The sequence below is a fragment of the Schistocerca piceifrons genome, chromosome 1, assembly GCF_021461385.2.
Source record: "Schistocerca piceifrons isolate TAMUIC-IGC-003096 chromosome 1, iqSchPice1.1, whole genome shotgun sequence".
NCBI lineage: Eukaryota > Metazoa > Arthropoda > Insecta > Orthoptera > Acrididae > Schistocerca > Schistocerca piceifrons.
The window spans coordinates 1144593206-1144611636 of NC_060138.1; the positions used below are offsets into that span (position 1 = coordinate 1144593206).

At 39.1% G+C, this 18431-nt stretch overlaps 1 protein-coding gene across 1 annotated transcript in view; it reads left to right on the forward strand.

Moving 5' to 3' along the window:
- Window positions 1-319: 319 nt before the first annotated feature.
- The window catches only part of LOC124712818 (mite allergen Der f 3-like), a 90853-nt gene continuing 72741 nt past the window's right edge, over window positions 320-18431 (forward strand). Inside the window, exon 1 of the mRNA XM_047242901.1 lies at window positions 320-449. The gene's annotated coding sequence lies outside the window, so the exon portion shown is untranslated. The remainder of the gene's footprint in view (window positions 450-18431) is intronic.

Genomic DNA, 18431 nt, shown 5'->3' on the forward strand with positions numbered 1-18431 from the left:
AATTAACGTGAAGGTAGTTCGATGAACCCGCTGCCAGGCACTTAAGTGTGATTTTCAGAGTATCCGTGTAGATGTAGATGTACCAGGTGGTCGCGTGACGCTCCATCGGTGATGCAAGTCATGTGAGTGAAGTGGTGTGTACTTGACACTGTGCTGCGTTGTATCAGCACAGTGAGATGGGTCTTCGATGGTAAGTCACAGAACGACAGCAGCCATGTGACACGTCGTAAGAGTAATGGTCGTAAAAAGATAAGAACCGATATAGACCGGAGAATGGGAGCCACGCCGGAGTCACGCCTCGTCAGTGGCAGTCGGACAGGAACCGCTGCTATCAGCGCATGCGCTCCGTCTCAACCAGTTTCCGAGAGGAGATTTCTAAGTGAACTGCTTGCTGTGGACATCGTGTGTCACGTATGTCGCAAAAGGCGTTGCTCACAGCACCAGATAAGGTAGGGCTGTTGATAAAATGTCGATGATTTTTCCAAAAAATATGTATACAGGGTGGCTCATTGATCGTGACCGGGCCAAATATCGCACGAAATAAGCGTCAAACGAAAAAACTACAAAGAACGAAACTTGTCTAGCTTGAAGGCGGAAACCAGATGGCGCTATGGTTTGCCAGCTAGATGACGCTGCCATAGGTCAAACGGATATCAAGTGCGTTTTTTAAAATAGGAACCCCCATTTTTATCACATATTCGTGTAGTACGTAAAGAAATATGAATGTTTTAGTTGGACCACTTTTTTCGCTTTGTGATAGATGGCGGTGTAATAGAGAACTAACTTTGCCTCTTCATGAATATAGAATGGCAAGTCATTAATATATATTAAGAACAACAAAGGACCCATATAACTGAGTCAGTCACGGTAAGAAAAGCGACAGTGAAACGTCACTGAACGACTTCAGCTCGAACTAGACCCTCCACACATTGTGAGTTAGACACCTCACTGGCCCGCCGTTACGCTATACGCTTCACATCATTTGGAAAGAGGCAAAATCGAAATTCATCTGACCCCGTTACAATCCTTCGGTCGGCTATTGTCCATTTTATGTGTGGTTTGGCGCATTGAATACGCGAATCTTCCTGTTAGGACTGTTGATATTTTAAAAATTATCAGGAATCAGATACACCGATATTTAAAAAACAACGTTATCTGCTCTTGGTGTATGGAAGAATAGCATCGATACATCGACGAAAAAAGTATCGACGACCCTGGCTATAAAAATATCGGCACCAGATTGTAGATATACTGCCGCTTTTAGAGCTGTATATTTAAGCATTGATTTGTTACTAGATATTCTGTACATCGACAAGCTGGCAACCAGCCTATCCCCCTTAGAGCAAGAATCGAAAGAAAAAGGAAGCACATTCACGCTTCGGCGATAACCACTCTCCTAGCGATAGCAGCTGCACATAAGTGGCACAACAAAATAAGTCCGATGGGACCGTTGTTCGGTTTCGTCACATGTCGTATGTGTCCGGAACACTTGCATGTCGACTTTCCTGTTTTTTTCATTCCTGCCAACGCCAACGACCTACCAGCTGTAGTGTCAAAATGTCGCGGAGAATCTAAACATTACAGTTTTTGGTGGTAGCACCGAGCGCAGTTTACGTCAGCATTTCCCCTCACACGTCTCCACCCACCTAAAAGCCCACATTTGTCATTTACATTTTTGTTCATCGCTTTCAGCAACTGTTTTCGAATAATGCCGACGTGAAGAAATAGCACACTAGCTGCGTTAAAAGTTTTTGTTTTAATGCAGCTGCTGTACAATTTCTTCACATTGGAAATCTTATCCCATTCATACCGCCACCGCCCAGTGCAATCGCACTTCATTTGTGCCACATATACTTGCTTCACGCAGTCAAAGATAAAGGTCGGACCTGATGAAAGCTAAAAAAGTGGTAAGACTCCTTCATACAGTGACAGTAAAATTATGATCTACTACAATTTCAAAAGAACAACTTCAAATACTTACCGAAAATTGTGGAAAAAAATAGACTGAAGAACCGGTACACCAGCCTAAATCGTGTAGCGCCACAGCGAACACGCAGAAGTGCCGCAACAGGTCGTGGCATGGACTCGACTGATGTCTGAAGTAGTGTGGAGGGAACTGACACCATGATTGCTGCAGGGCTGTCCGTAAATCCGTAAGTATACCACGGGATGAGGATCCCCTCTGAACAGCACGTTGCTAGGCACCCCATAAACGCTCAATAATTTTCATGTCTGGGGAGTTTGGTGGACAGCGGAAGTGCTTAATCTCAGAAGAGTGTTCCTGGTGCCACTCTGTAGCAGTTCTGGACGTTTTGCGTGTCGCATTGTTCTTCTGGAATTACCGAAGTCCATCGGAATGCAGACGAATGGATACAGGTGATCAGACAGGGTGCTTACGTACGTGTCACCTGTCAGAGTCGTATCTAGACATATCAGGGATCACATACCACTCAAACTGCAGACATTCCACACCATTATAGAGCCTCAACCAGCTTGAACTGTTCCCTGCTGACATGCAGGAATCCATGGATTCATGTGGCTGTCTCGATACCCCTATACGTCCATCCGCTGGATACAATTTGAAACGAGACTTGTCCTACCAGACAACATGTTTCCAGTCCAAAGTCGGTGCTGGCGGACCCAGGCGAGGCGTAAAGCTTTGTGTCGTGCAGTCAGCAAGGGTACACGAGTGCACCTTCGGCTCCAAAAGCGCATATCGATGACCTTTTGTTGAATGATTCGCACGCTGACACTTGTTGAAGGCCCAGCATTGAAGACTGCACTGATTTGCGGAAAGATAGCACTTCTGTTACGTTGAACGATTCTCTTCAGTCGTCGTTGGTCCCGTTCTTGCAGAATCTTTTTCCGGTAGCAACGATTTCGGAGGTCTGATGTTTTACCGTTTCCTGATATTCACGGTACATTCGTGAAATGGCCGTACGGGAAAATCCCCACTTCATCGCTACCTCGAAGTTGCTGTGTCCCATCGCTGGTGCACCGACTATAACACCAGGTTCAAACTCACTTAAATCTTGATAACCTGCCATTGTAGCAGCAGTAAGAGATCTAACAGCTGCACCAGACACTTGTTGTCTTATACAGGGGTTGCCGACGCAGCGCCGTATTCTGCCTGTTTACATATCTCTGTATTTGAATGCGCATGCCTATACCAGTTTCTTCGGTGCTTCAGTGTATGATATGAAATATAAATATCGGCACTCGACATTGATGATCTGCTGAAACGTTTGAGTTCAGCTACTTATGCAATAAGGGTCATTGCAAATTTTGGTGATAAACATCTTAGTAAATTATCTTACTACGCCTATTTTCACTCATTGCTTGCATATGGCATTATATTTTGGGGTAATTCATCACTGAGGAATAAAGTATTTATTGCACAAAAGCGTGTAATCAGAATAATAGCTGGAGTCCACCCAAGATCATCCTGCAGACATTTGTTTAAGGCTCTAGGGATATTCACAGTAACTTCTCAGTATATATACTCTCTTATGAAATTTGTTATTAACAACCAAACCCAATTCAAGCATAACTACAAGACTAGGAGAAAGGATGATCTTCACTATTAAAGATTAAATATAACTTTGGCACAGAAAGGGATGAATTATACTGCCACTAAAGTCTTTGGTCACTTACCAAATAGTATCAAAAGTCTGACAGATAACCAACAAGTATTTAAGAAGAAATTAAAAGAACTTCTGAATGACAACTCCTTCTACTCCATAGAGGAATTTTTAGATATAAATTAAGAAAAAAAATAAAAAAACAAAACAATTTAAAAAGTTGTTATATTAACTTAATTATGTTGTTAAATTAACTTAATTATGTCATGTATTGGAAAATTTGACTCGTTCCACATCATTACGAAATATCGTATTCATGATCCATGGAACTAGTATTAACCTAATCTAATCTAGGTTGCCGTTAACATGAAACAGTGAGCGCTTCGGTGAGTATATGTTGAGTATTCTTCTAAATCTTCTCATCCTCATGATGAGTGGGCTGTGGACATTCCTGCCTTCGGAAGGGATCTATTCACAGGACTAAGTATCCGTTTCTGGTCGCCAAACACTCTCGCACGTTAGCGCACATCGTCTGAGCCCCCAAATTAACCCGACCTCAACCCCAGAATAAACGCCTCGGCCGTCCGGAGTGGCCGAGCGGCTCTAGGCGCTACAGTCTGGAACCGAGCAACCGCTACGGTCGCAGGTTCGAATCCTGCCTCGGGCATGGATGTGTCTGATGTCCTTAGGTTAGTTAGATTTAATTAGTTCTAAGTTCTAGGCGACTGATGACCTCAGAAGTTAAGTCGCATAGTGCTCAGAGCCAATAAACGCCTCGAACTATTGGTAACAACGGGCGAAACGTAGCAATTAATATACCCGCAATTTGTAAGCTCTACAGGGTGGAATCATCGATGAGTTACTTTAGTTCGATATGACACAGCTGAAGAATTTGTGGACTCTCTTCCTCGACGAACTGAAGCTGTTATCTAAACTAGAGTTGGTGTTACGCGGTGTTACTGTGATGTCTCGTAGGGCTAAATAACTTTTTGTTACGTGTGGTTAGTTGCACACTTGCAAGTACTTTGACCAGAGACCATTGACGAGTTGCTGGAATATCCACATATTTTTCGATCACTGCTAGAACATTGAGACACTGCTGTTGCGTTGGGGATAACCTTGTTCATATATCCAAATTAGGTCTCTTGCGGATACTCAGCAATTATTTACAACAGCTCGCTCGTCGAAAGATTCGTAGGCCTAACTAAAGACCGGAAAGCTGGATAGGAAACACCAGTACCGAAGAAAGGAAATAGAAGTAATCCGCTGAATTATAGGCCCATATCACTTACGTCGATTTGAAGTAGGATTTTGGAACATGTACAGTGATCGAACATTATGAATTACCTCGAAGAAAAGAATTTATTGACAAATAGCCAACAGGGATGCAGAAAAAATCGTTTTTATGAAACACAACTCGGTCTTCATTCTCACGAAGTAATGACTGCTATCGACAGGAGACGTCAAATTGATGCCATATTACTGGATTTCCAGAAGGATTTAGACACCGTTCCTCACAAGCGACTTCTAATAAAATTGCGCGCCTGCGGAGTATCGCCTCAGTTACGCGACTGGATCTGTGATTTCCTGTCAGAAAGGTCACAGTTCGTAGTAACTGACCGAAAGTCATCGAGCAAAACAGAAGTGATCTCTGCAGTTCCCTAAGGAAGTATTACAGGCCCTCTACCGTCCCTGATTTTGCTGTCATTTATCATCCTATAAATTCATCAGATGACTGAAGTCATCCACATGAGTACTAAAAAGGATGCGTTAAATTTCGGTTTCAGGATGAAGCCAGCAAATCTAAAGGCTGTCAATTCAATTAGATACTTAGAGATTAAAATTACGGATGACTTAAATTGGAACGATCTCATAGGTTATGTTCTGAGGAAAGCGAACCAATGACTGCGATTTATTGGTTGAACAAAAAATGCAGCAGGTCTACTAAAGAGATTACCTACACTACGCTTGTCCGTTCTCTGTTGAAATATTGCTGCATAATGTGGGATACGCATCCGATAGGTCTGATGGATGACATTGAAAAAGTTCAAAGAATGTCAGCTCGTTTTGTATTACTGCGAAATAGGGAAGAGAGTCCCACGGACATAATACGCGAATTAGGATGGCAATCATTAAAACAATGGCGTTTTCCGTTGCGGCAGGATCTTCTCAAGTAATATCAGTCACCAAGTTTCTCCTCTGAGTGTGAAAATATTTCGTTGGGGCCCGCCTACATACGAAGAAATGAACACCATAATGAAATAAGAGAAATCAGAGATCGCACAAAAAAATTCAAGTGTCCGTTTTTTCAGTGCGCTGTTCGAGAGTGGAACGATACAGAAATAAGTTGAAGGTGGTTCGTTGAACCAACTACCAGGTACTTTAATTGTGAACTGCTGAGTATCATGTAGATGTAGACTTAGATATATATTCGAGATGTAAACTTAGATGTAGTTGTCGTAAACTGCTTAAATCAAATGTCGCGATGTTTCCTCTGCAAAAGACACGATCAGTTCTTCCAATTCCTTCCCCAGTCCGAGCCAACAAAACAAAATCTTTCTTTTCTTCCTGCTTTATTCATCACTTCTTCCCAATTCCTAATTGAGGAAGTTTGTTTATTGCCATACGCGTTTCGCTTCTTTTACTTGTGGAGCATCATCAGCGGCCTGTAATACATATTTCTTTTAGTACATATAATAAATGTATTATGTGGTAGTTACATTATGTTGCTGTGTTACATTTTGTCATGTCTTTCTCTTGTTTTTTAGGTTAGAATCAACTTTTGTAGCACATATTTCGTGATGTGAAATTATCGTTCGCTGTTACTTACGATTCACAGCGTATTTACCCCATTTCTGTGTTCCTGGAGATGTGTTCATTAGTTTCCATGCTCAGTTGCCCGATTTCCGACGTTCTTTCACCAACATTTTATTCAACACATCACATACACCACTTACACTTTATATTTGTACTGAATGTGTGTGTGTTTTCGGTGTATAGCGTTACCAACTTTCTCCGTGTGTTTACCTCTCGTCTTTTGTTTTTTGTTTGTGTCGTGTGTGTGTGTGTGTGTGTGTGTGTGTGTGTGTGTGTGTGTGTGTGTGTGTGTGACAGAGAGAGAGAGAGAGAGAGAGAGAGAGAGAGAGAGAGAGAGGGAGGGAGGGAGGGAGAGAAGGGACTAAGAGAGGAAGATTAATTAATTATTTAATCTGGTTATTTCAAGATCTCTGTTTGTTATTGTTTATGTGGCTAACATGATCATTGAGATATTGTTTATATGATTTTGGTGATCGAGTACCTTCTTTTTCATGCGATGGCTCTTTGAACGTGAAAGTTTTCTTGCAATGTCAGGAGCTTTTTGTTGTGATTATTCAATCTGACAACCGTCATAAGTTCAATGTTGGATAGTTCATGTCCATGTTTTATCAGGTGTTCGGCGAAGGTAGAATCGCTATTTTCGTGTTTACAACTTCTTATATGTTCTTTATACATGTATCTAGTTTTTAAGTTCCTACCTGTCATCTTTAGATATAATGACTTACATTCTTGGCGCTCTAGCTTGTATATATCTGCTCTTTGGTATTTATCTAGTTTGTCTGTTGTTTGTGTTACTATTTTGTGTTTCCGTGTGCTGCAGTGTCTGTGGGGTTGTTAGGTGTTTGTTTTCTCTGCTTGTTTTCATTTTTCTTTAATTGTATTTTAATGTTCAGGTTGAGTTTTCTTGCTACTTGGGTGCTGTAACCACTGTTTATGGCTGTGAGTTGTATTGTTTTTTCATAGGTTTATTTGCTGTGTGGGATGTTATTTAGTCCGTGTAACATGTGTCGTAGGAGTGCTAATTTTTGATTTTGCAGGTGGTTGGATGAAGCATGTACAATTGCGTCTGTGGATGTAGGCTTTCTGAAGGTGTCTAATGTGTGTTTGTTGTTGTCTCTCTTTATTGTTATATCCAAGAAATGTATTTGCTTTTGTGTTTCTCTTCCCATGGTGAATTGAAATTTTTATGTATATTGTTTATGTCTGTTTGAAGTTTGTCAATTTTTTCTGTTGGTTCATCTACCATACAGATTATGTCAACCACATATCTGTACTACTGAACAATTTTGCATCCTTTCTTTGTGACGACTGTATCAAAAATTGTGTTTTCTACGTGGCTGATGAATATTTTTGCCAATGTTCCTGATACTGGGGCTCCTGTTGGAAGCACAATTTCTTGTGTGAGAAAAACCTTTTCAAATTGGAAGTAATTTTAGGATGTGACTGCTTTGAGCGTTTTAGATATTTCATTAACATTATCTGTAGGTAGCTTGTTGTATGTCAGTAAGTTTTCTTGAATTAGTTTATTGTGTCAGCAATGGTTGTTAAGTTGTACATGTTCTCTGTGTCGAAAGAAATAGGCGATGCTGTCTGTGTGATGTGTTATGAGAACATTTGTGTTCTGCTGTCCTTCATTTCATAATGTTGCATTACAATTTTGTTCAAGTGTTTTGCCACATGGCATGGTGGTGCGTTCATGAAATTAATGACAGACTGCATGGGGGCTTAATTAAATAAATTTGAAAATATTTTTATTTTTTAGTATGTCCGATTACGCAGTGTCTCGTAATCGGTTGGCCCTGACTAGTATTATTACGCAATCTGACTGCAACAAACAATGTAAGAAGATTTTCGTAAACACAATTAATTAATTAAGACCCCAGCAACTATAAAAATCTACGAAGCCAACAAGCACAAGAGTAACTGTTCTGTATGTGGGAGTGTGACTCAACGTCCACATCTGGCACGGTTCTTTTCCAACAAGACAAGAATTTTCTTTTTAAATACCAACTATGCTGACGTGACAAAAGAAAATTTAGAAAAACTATAATTACGCAAGAAAATCACAATTACACTCTAATCCAAGAACACAAGCCAGATGCTTTGTTGACTGAACCTGTAGTGACACATTATTTCAGATACACAAAAAATAAAGGAACATTGTAAGTTTTACCTTCATATATTGATGAAATGCACTCATTACAATAACATCTGCTATCTCTCCCATCAAATAACTGCATAAAACAAGGAGCAACACTCTTTACTACCACATCTCACTCCGACTTCACGACAATCACGAGCTCTTAACACACACTGTGCTCTCTACTAGCACTGACTGCCACGAACTCTCAACAACCACTGACCTCTACAATCTCGTAACAAGCACAGACTGCCATGAACTCTAAACACACACTGTCTTCAACGATCTCTTAACAACCACTGTGGAGGCGGCTTAATAGTACTCTTTGGCGCACTCTCTGGCGCAGTGGCACAGTGTAGCCACCTTTCATATGCCCCTCCTCCACAGGCCAGAATTTGATGGTATTTTTGCCAGCATTGGTGGTGAAAATACCACCAAATTCGTCCAGAAAAATACAGACGAAAATAAAAGATAATATTAATACCTAAATATCACATAATTAGTTAAAAATTTTGGCTTTGCACTGACCTTCACTAACCTAATATATGAAATACAGTAAGCAATACAACTTCTTTTCATACATGTGACTTTACATAATAGTTTACACAATATACAAAAAATCAGTTTATACAAATGTTCACATAAAATGCTTTCAATGATTAGTTTATACAAACAAAAAAAAAAGACACTAACAGGTGACATCTTTTCAGTAGAAGCAGTTCATCAGTTGCACCCAGTAAAGTTTAGCAGGTACACCCAGCAACAAGTCACATTAGTTCAGTAGAAGCAATCCATCAGAGGTACCCAGCAATGTTGAGCAGGTGCAGACACCAACAAGTGACATCATTTCAGTAGAAGCAGTCCATCAGTTGCACCCAGCAAAGTTTAGCAGGTACACCCAGCAACAAGTGACATTATTTCAGTAGAAGCAGTTCCATCTGTGGCACCCAGTAAAGTTCAAGAGGTACACACAGCAACAAGTCACATTAGTTCAGTAGAAGCAGTTCATCAGTGGCACCCAGCAATGTTGAGTTGGTGCAGACAGCAACAAGTGACATCATTTCAGTAGAAGCAGTCAATCAGTTGCACCCATTAATGTTGAGAGCAGGTGCAGACACCAACAAGTGACATCATTTCAGCAGAAACAGTCCATCAGTTGCACCCAGCAATGTTGAGAGCAGGTGCAGACACCAACAAGTGACATCATTTCAGCAGAAGCAGTTCCATCTGTGGCACCCAGTAAAGTTGCAGAGATACACACAGCAACAAGTCACATTAGTTCAGTAGAAGCAGTCCATCAGAGGCACCCAGCAATGTTGAGTAGGTGCAGACAGCAACAAGTGATATCATTTCAGTAGAAACAGTCCATCAGTTGCACCCAGCAATGTTGAGAGCAGGTGCAGACAGCAAAAAGTCACATCTCTCAGCAGAAGCAGTTCGATAAAATTCACTAGCACTGATCACACTGTTCATCAGCAGAAATTAAACACGACCAAATGTCACACATCATATTGAAAAGTGCAGGTAACAGTTCAGAATATTTATCTTCACTAATCAGACAGTTCAGGCATGAACAATAGTTTGAATGCACATACAGTGCTTTTACACTAAACATACAAATCATAACAAACACACAAATGATATCAGATAATTGTCCTATTAACTATTACAATACACAAATACCAATAAACCTATAATATTCATGGGTGTCAGTGCAAGCCACTACAAACAAATAAAATAATATTTAGGAGATAGGTGGTTAGGATTAGGAAAGGAAAACACACAAAACACACTCACTCATCTCTCATCCACATTAAGTACTACTGTATAACTGAATAGTGTTAATTGTGTAAATGAAATTCTGTCAAAATTTAATGTTCATCATGTGTATCAAGTAGTACTGGCAGCAATGTATAACAGTCAATAATAGTTAGTCAACGTCATAGTCATCATGTCAAGACCAATGTTTGCCAAGCCAGATCAAAATGTACTGTTGTTGAACAACTGTCAGTGAGCCAAGATATGCAATTACTTCCTCTCTCCAAAAAAAAGTATATACTGCTTAGTCATTTAACAAAGTGTGTGTATAGACCATCTTCCTTCTATTTTAGTGTTCTAGTCTGCTCTCTTCATCCTCCTTGTTCCATAAGACCAACCAAAAAAAAAAAATGCTACTCACTTACTTTACCTCTTATACACCAAAACTCCAATAATCATCAGCTTCACATAATCTCAATACGTCACTAATACTTCTTCAATACGTCGATACATATAAACCTCATCATTAATATCACCTTACCTCTTGTCCACAAACAACTTCATATACTCTCAATACCTATAATAATACGTCGATAAATATAAACCTCAGCACCAATATCATTTCACTTCCATAACAACTCTTTCCTCTAGTCAGTCTCCTCGAACAAGTACAGATAAAATCCTAATGCAAACCTCAATTCAGCATCCCATACAATTCGAAGACACAGTGTCCACACACAACCTCTGTGTAATCCATCTGACCCAATCTTCTACTCATTATAAATTATAAGATACATTTTGGTTCCTTGTCCATCATTAAATAAAAGAAATGCATACCTGACCTCTAACAGACTTAGTTCGAATAACTCTCAGTAATTAAGTACGATAACGGAGTGTGAATAATCATAATGTTTCACAGTGTGTACACCACTTCAAGAATCATAGCAGACAGAAGCAAACATGTGGAGTATTTCTTGTGTCAAGTGTCACTTCCTATTTCAATTGCTCACGAAAAATGCAGTGTAATAACTGTTAATGGTCTAAACCTAGTATTGGTATGTCATGTCGTTAGCTTCCTTCCTATTAGCATAAATTTATACAGCTTCCATAAAACCTCAGCTCATGTGACTTCTATGACTTTCTTGTACTAATGTCGTTCGTCGAATTATAGCAGTTAATTTTCTTATCTTAAAATATAAGGCACTGAGCGTAAGCAAAACAAGCAATAGCGAGTAAATACACCAGTAGAGAACAGAATGTCAACTAGTGGATGCAGCACAATTCCTACAACGAGGCTTTGCCAAGCGAACAATCTATAATTAATACCACAGTGTAACCTAAACTCTATGTTTATACACAGTACATCAGCATTGCTATACACCAAATTAAAGAGCAGTTATGGCAACAAAACAGAAATGTGTAAATATGTAATCCATACAAAAAGCAGCAAACATATATCTTACGTAATAAACAGGTCATTAGCATCATATCAGCATAAGCAAATAAATGTTCATATGTAATCTTAATAAGTAAACATGGAGGCGCAAGCAGATAAATCACAAAGTATAACTTACATACCTAAACACATCAGCACAATAAATCCGGTTACCATTACAATTTAAATAAATAAGCACAGCAGGCACATAATTAAAAAATATGACATCAGTGAAAAAGCAGTGCAGCCAAGCGATGCATAATATATACAAGTTACAACCCAGTTCATTAATCAATAATTGTCAAAATCAGTAAATGTATACAAGCATGTCGCTTCACAAGTAAATTCATAGAACATGAAATTAGCACAAAGTATGAATCACATAATCGCGAGCAGCAAATTACGTCTAAAGTACGTACCTAAGTGGAAAGAGGTTACCTGTAAAATGAACTCAATTAATAGTTACCTTTTTTTTTTTTTTTTAGTTTATTACTTTCTTCTTCGAAATTACATTCTTCCTGAAATTTTCTCGATAGCAAGTCGTCTTAACGTCGGACACGCACAGAATTTACCTGAAGGTCTTAAATATTTTATACAACCGTATCCTGCAAAATACTGAATGTTAATAACACAATTCAACAAGTCCTTATAGCTTATACAGAATTTAGTCGGAGAAATTAGACTGTGTATTTGTTTACGGCTGTCAGTGCATTCGCACTGAGCGCTCGATCAGCTGTGGGCGCGTGACGTAGGAAGCTATTGTTCGCGGTCAACGACTGCCTTGTGCGGCGCGCAGACTTCACTGTTGCTTTGAGTATGTGCCGCCGCCAAAACACAGCGCGGTATCCTTGTACTCTCCGCGTGTTTACATGTAGCTGTTAGTTTCTCACAAGTATGTCATTCCACAAAAATTTTAACGTTTGATATATGATGTATTCCTTTAGAGCGTCGAGATTTAAGAGTTTCTACTTCAACAGTGTTATCATGTATAATTTTGCGAATTCTGTATGGACCGTTATAAAGCAGAAAAAATTTGCGACACAAGCCTTTTCCTTTGTGAGACAAACGGTGGGATTTAATTAATGCCTTTTGACCAACCGACAAATTTTTTAAACGACCAGGACGCTTCGCCGATTTCTTTCTTCTAGCAGCCGCAGATGCAATATTTTGTAGAGCCAGGTTAACAACTTCAGAATGCCGCAGTTTCCGTGAAGGCGGAAAAGGAACGATTTCAGATATGCGATTTGTCGGTGCTTTATTTTTTAATACCAGTATTGGCGGTAAAGAAGTTGAATCATTAGAGAGTTCATTCAGAATGTTTTGAAAAATATGAAGATACTGATCCCAAGTTCTGTGATTCTGATGACAATAAAGACGGCACAATTTATTGATTTCCTTCATCCATCTCTCTGAAGCGTTAGATTGAGGGTGAAAAAGTGAAATGAAGATTGGTTTAATTTTACGACGGTGTAGAGTACGAAGCCAAATTTTAGAACGAAACTGTGATCCATTATCTGATATAACCTTATCAACGTGACCGACTTCTTTAAGAAAATGTTTGATGAAAGCGTTAGATACTGAACGAGCTGTTGCTTTGCGTAAAGGTGTAAAACACACATATTTTGACGTCAACTCCACTGCTACGAAAATGTACGCAAAACCATTAGTAGAACGAACCACTGGACCAAACAAATCGACTGCAGCCATCTCCTTTAATTTCGCTGGAATGATGGGAAACAACGGTGCTCTGTGAGAAATCGTTGGAGGCTTAGCCATTTGACATAATTTACATTTGGCAAGAACAGATCGAATACGTTTTTCCATATTACTGAAGTAACAATTTTCTCGTAATTTATGAAAGCATTTTCGGGGACCAAAGTGTGCATAACTGAAATGCGTATACCAAATCAATTTATTGACCCACTCATCAGGAATACAAACTAACCAAACGAAGCTGTCGACCGATTTCCGTTTAAAAAGAATGTCATTGCGAACTAAATAATGCTGTCTAATCGCCACGCTTTCCTTTCTCCTCCACTTCTCCTTAATGTCCTTCCAGATAGGATCCTTATTTTGCTCCTTAGCGATGTCCTGGAGCGAAGACGAAATAAAGTTCTCAAACGCAACACCTTGAATATACATCAAACAAAAATTGTTTTCCTTGCAGTCCTCTTCAGCACTTCGTTTCAAACCCATAGGTGCACGTGATAAAGCATCAGCAACAATATTTAAAGAACCCTGTATGTAAACAATACTAAAGTCAAATTCCTGTAGGTACAACGCCCATCGTGACAATCTGCCATGAGTTAATTTTGTTGACATAAGAAATTCCAGAGCTCGATGATCGGTATAAACCTTCGTATGTCTGCCAAACAAAAATGTGCGAAATTTTATGAAAGCCCAAACAACAGCCAAAGCTTCAAGTTCCGTAATCGAATAATTCTTTTCGGATTTAGAAAGAACACGACTTCCAAATGCAATAGTCTTCTGTACTACAACGCCGTTTTCTTCTATCTCTTGAAATAAATGTGCACCTAGGCCCTTGTATGATGAGTCCGTTGCCAAACAAAATTCTTTAGATAAATCCGGATGTGAAAGAAGTGGAGCAGCAACTAAAGCATCACGAAGCTGTTCAAATTCTGACTGAGCTTCCTCATCCCAGCACCAATTAGATTTCTTTCCAGATAGTTCACATAAACGAGGTGTGGCCAAATCGTCCAATTTAACAAAGCGTCGCAGAAAATTACAGACACCAAGGAAACTACGAACATCACGTTTTGTAGTAGGAACAGCATAATTACGAATAGCGTCTAATTTCTCTGGATCAGGAAGAATACCTTCTGTAGAAATAATGTGACCGAGAAATTTCGCCTGAGAACGACCAAATTCAGATTTTTCCAAGTTTACTGTAATGCCCACTTTTGCAAAGATACGTAATAATGAATCCAAAATTTTGTTGTGTTCACTCCAAGAACGTTTAGCAATAAGAATGTCGTCAACATAAGAAATAATATTGTCACGAAGAGAAACAGAAAAAAATTCATTTAAGCTAAGAATGAGTGCTGCTAAAGGTACAGTAACTCCACATGGTAATTTACGAAATCACTTTTAGGTACAATTAGTCAAATCCGGTTATTGTTTACTTACTTACTAGATAGATTGATAGTCGAAGAGTTGTTTTGACAGATGCAAAGAATAGTAAAAGAGTAGGCAGCGGTCCAGAAAACTAAAAGAGAAATAGCACCACTACAGCTCGGGGCCCTATGCTCGCTACCGCACATATTCACTTAGAGTAGTGAATCCCCTGAGGACTTTAATAGCCGCACATAATTTCAAGTTTGTGACTTAATGGCAAATTTGGCGGAAGTGCGTACGTAAATTGATCTAACCATGCACATGGATGTATGTCGTTCTTCGAATTGCGGAAGATCTTAAATTTCCGGACAGTCAAAAAGTGTTTATAGTCAAAGTTTTCGCCTCGTGGCGACGAAGATCTACCGCGTCTGTCCCAGTCCGAATGTCGATTATTGTAAAGTTCGCGCGCCTGGCGCTCTCTTATTGCATCCCGTAAATGTAATAAATTATTTTCTTCAAAACCTTCTGCTAAACTAGCACTTGTCAATTTATCTGAGATCTCCTCAACTCTTTCCGATGAGTCACTTAATTGTTCTTTCTGTTTATTTACGTCTTCCGTAAGTGTCGCGACTCTGGTTTCGGTGTTGTCACTTTTAGTAGTTAAGTGTTCACACTGTTGCGTTAAGTTATTTATTCTGTCATTTGGTACGGATTCCTCGATTCTTTCAATTATTTCTTCCTTATCGTGTACATGCTGTAACTCTGAAAATTTCTGTACTATCACGCGATCTTCTTCTTCCTGTTCTCTATCCTGTTCCCTTTGTCTGATTTCTGTTGAAATTAAGCTATTATTGTGAGCCTTCAAAATCGGTTGTACTTCTTCTCTAATTTCTTTATTTGATTCGTCTTTCATGTATTTGAAACATGTCCCTGTTCGTGAGCCTAACTGTGTTTCCATTGTTCCCATATCAGTTTCTAATTCAGATCGTAACTGTGATCCCACTGTTCCCATCCGTGTTTCCATTGTTCCCATCTGTGTTTTAATTGTTCCCATCTGTGTTATCATTGCTTCCATTCGTGTTACCATTGTTCCCATTTGTGATCCCTGTAAGTCTAACCGTGTTTCCATACGTGCTCCCACATTTAATATAGCACTCATCAACTGCTCCATAGTAACCGGTTCGCAATTCTTTTCGCGCCTAACATTTCCCGCAAAACCAGTTTCCTTCGTCATAGCTGTAAGGCTGTCTGTGTTCGATACTACTTCAGAATCTTCTATCGTTGATCTCGTATTCTGTGAATTTTCTGATTGAGAAAAATTTTGAAATGGTTCCGGACTATTTTCCCGACTTATTACATTGTTTTCAACTCCATTATTCATCATGCTGTTTTCCTCTGTTGGCGAGTTCGCCATGTCAACAATTTCGTCATTCTCACTATCCATCATTTTTGCCTTTTTCATAGATCGCGTAATCATTTGCAAAACATACAAAGAATTCGTCACTGTACGAAAATTACACACGGTGACTCTTTATCTCAACAATACCATTCAAATGCAATGACTCCCTCAAACACGATCAATCGAACAATAGAAATAATTGCACAAAATTGTCAAACGCGTATACAAGGCAATAAAAAAATTAAATTTTGAAAAATACCATTAGAAGAATGACAATTACCAAATCTACACATGCAAAATAGACTACAATTACTAACTACAAATTACTACAACAATACTACATTCTACAATTTTCACAATCAGAAGAATCCAAGGGACGATCCGAAGCAGCGGTCGCCACGTGCATGGGGGCTTAATTAAATAATTTTCGATTGAAAATGATTTTTTAGTAGCTGTATGTCCGATTACGCAGTGTCTCGTAATCGGTTGGCCCTGACTAGTATTATTACGCTATCTGACTGCAACAAACAATGTAAGAAGATTTTCGTAAACACAATTAATTAATTAAGACCCCAGCAACTATAAAAATCTACGAAGCCAACAAGCACAAGAGTAACTGTTCTGTATGTGGGAGTGTGACTCAACGTCCACATCTGGCACGGTTCTTTTCCAACAAGACAAGAATTTTCTTTTTAAATACCAACTATGCTGACGTGACAAAAGAAAATTTAGAAAAACTATAATTACGCAAGAAAATCACAATTACACTCTAATCCAAGAACACAAGCCAGATGCTTTGTTGACTGAACCTGTAGTGACACATTATTTCAGATACACAAAAAATAAAGGAACATTGTAAGTTTTACCTTCATATATTGATGAAATGCACTCATTACAATAACATCTGCTATCTCTCCCATCAAATAACTGCATAAAACAAGGAGCAACACTCTTTACTACCACATCTCACTCCGACTTCACGACAATCACGAGCTCTTAACACACACTGTGCTCTCTACTAGCACTGACTGCCACGAACTCTCAACAACCACTGACCTCTACAATCTCGTAACAAGCACAGACTGCCATGAACTCTAAACACACACTGTCTTCAACGATCTCTTAACAACCACTGTGGAGGCGGCTTAATAGTACTCTTTGGCGCACTCTCTGGCGCAGTGGCACAGTGTAGCCACCTTTCAAGACCTAAATGGAATATGGGGTTTGTGGACCTTGGGTTGGTTTCTGAGTGTCAGTGCTTTTGGGTTCTTCTGTGTGATGTGTTATTTTTGTTTATCAGTGAGTATGTCTTTGCTGTCTTTGAGTTTGTTCTTTATGTATGTCTGGAAACGTGCTGGTGGATCAGATTTCACTTGTGTGATATTGTTAGAGGAGATGAAATCTTTAATTTTTTTCTTTATATTTTTCTTTATTAATCAATACTGTGCTGTTCCCTTTATCAGCTCTTGTAACAATGATGTTGTGAGCTTGTAGTTGTTCTTTTAATTTCTTAGTGGTGTTGTTTTCTGCTTGAAGTTTCCTGTTTTGCTCGTTCTTTAACATGGTGATTACGTTGTTTATTAATTTCTTCACTAGTTCTCGTGTTAGCCCAATATTTATAGTGTTATTTTCTTTTTTCTCTTCTTTTGTCCCTTCTTTTTGTCCCTAGAATCAGATTTTATATGAAGTGGGTATCTATTTTTGTACTGCTGTCGTGTTTGAGCCCTTCTTCTATTAGGTGTCTTTCTTTCTCTTTTAATTCTGTATCTGTAAGATTTATGAGTTTTGTGTGAAATTTATGTTGGTGTGAGTGTTGTACTTTTTCGTGCTTTTCTATCTGTTTTTGTTAGAGAGTGTTATGATTTGTGTTTGTTCTGTGTATATTGCGGTGCTCTTACTGCGATGTGTTCAGTTTTTTATATTATGTTGATCGTCTCTCTCTCTCTCTCTCTCTCTCTCTCTCTCTCTCTCACACACACACACACACACACACACACACACACACACACACACACACACACACAGATACGCACACAAATACCGTTTAATTAATAAGAAATCAAAATTATACTCTCACAAAGAACGACACATTTACACACAACAAAATACGCACACGCACACACACAAAACAAATGAAAATATCAAACCACACATACGGCACAAACAAAAGGCGAGGGATAAACACATAGCCACAGTTGGCAACATTACACGCCGAAAACAGATACA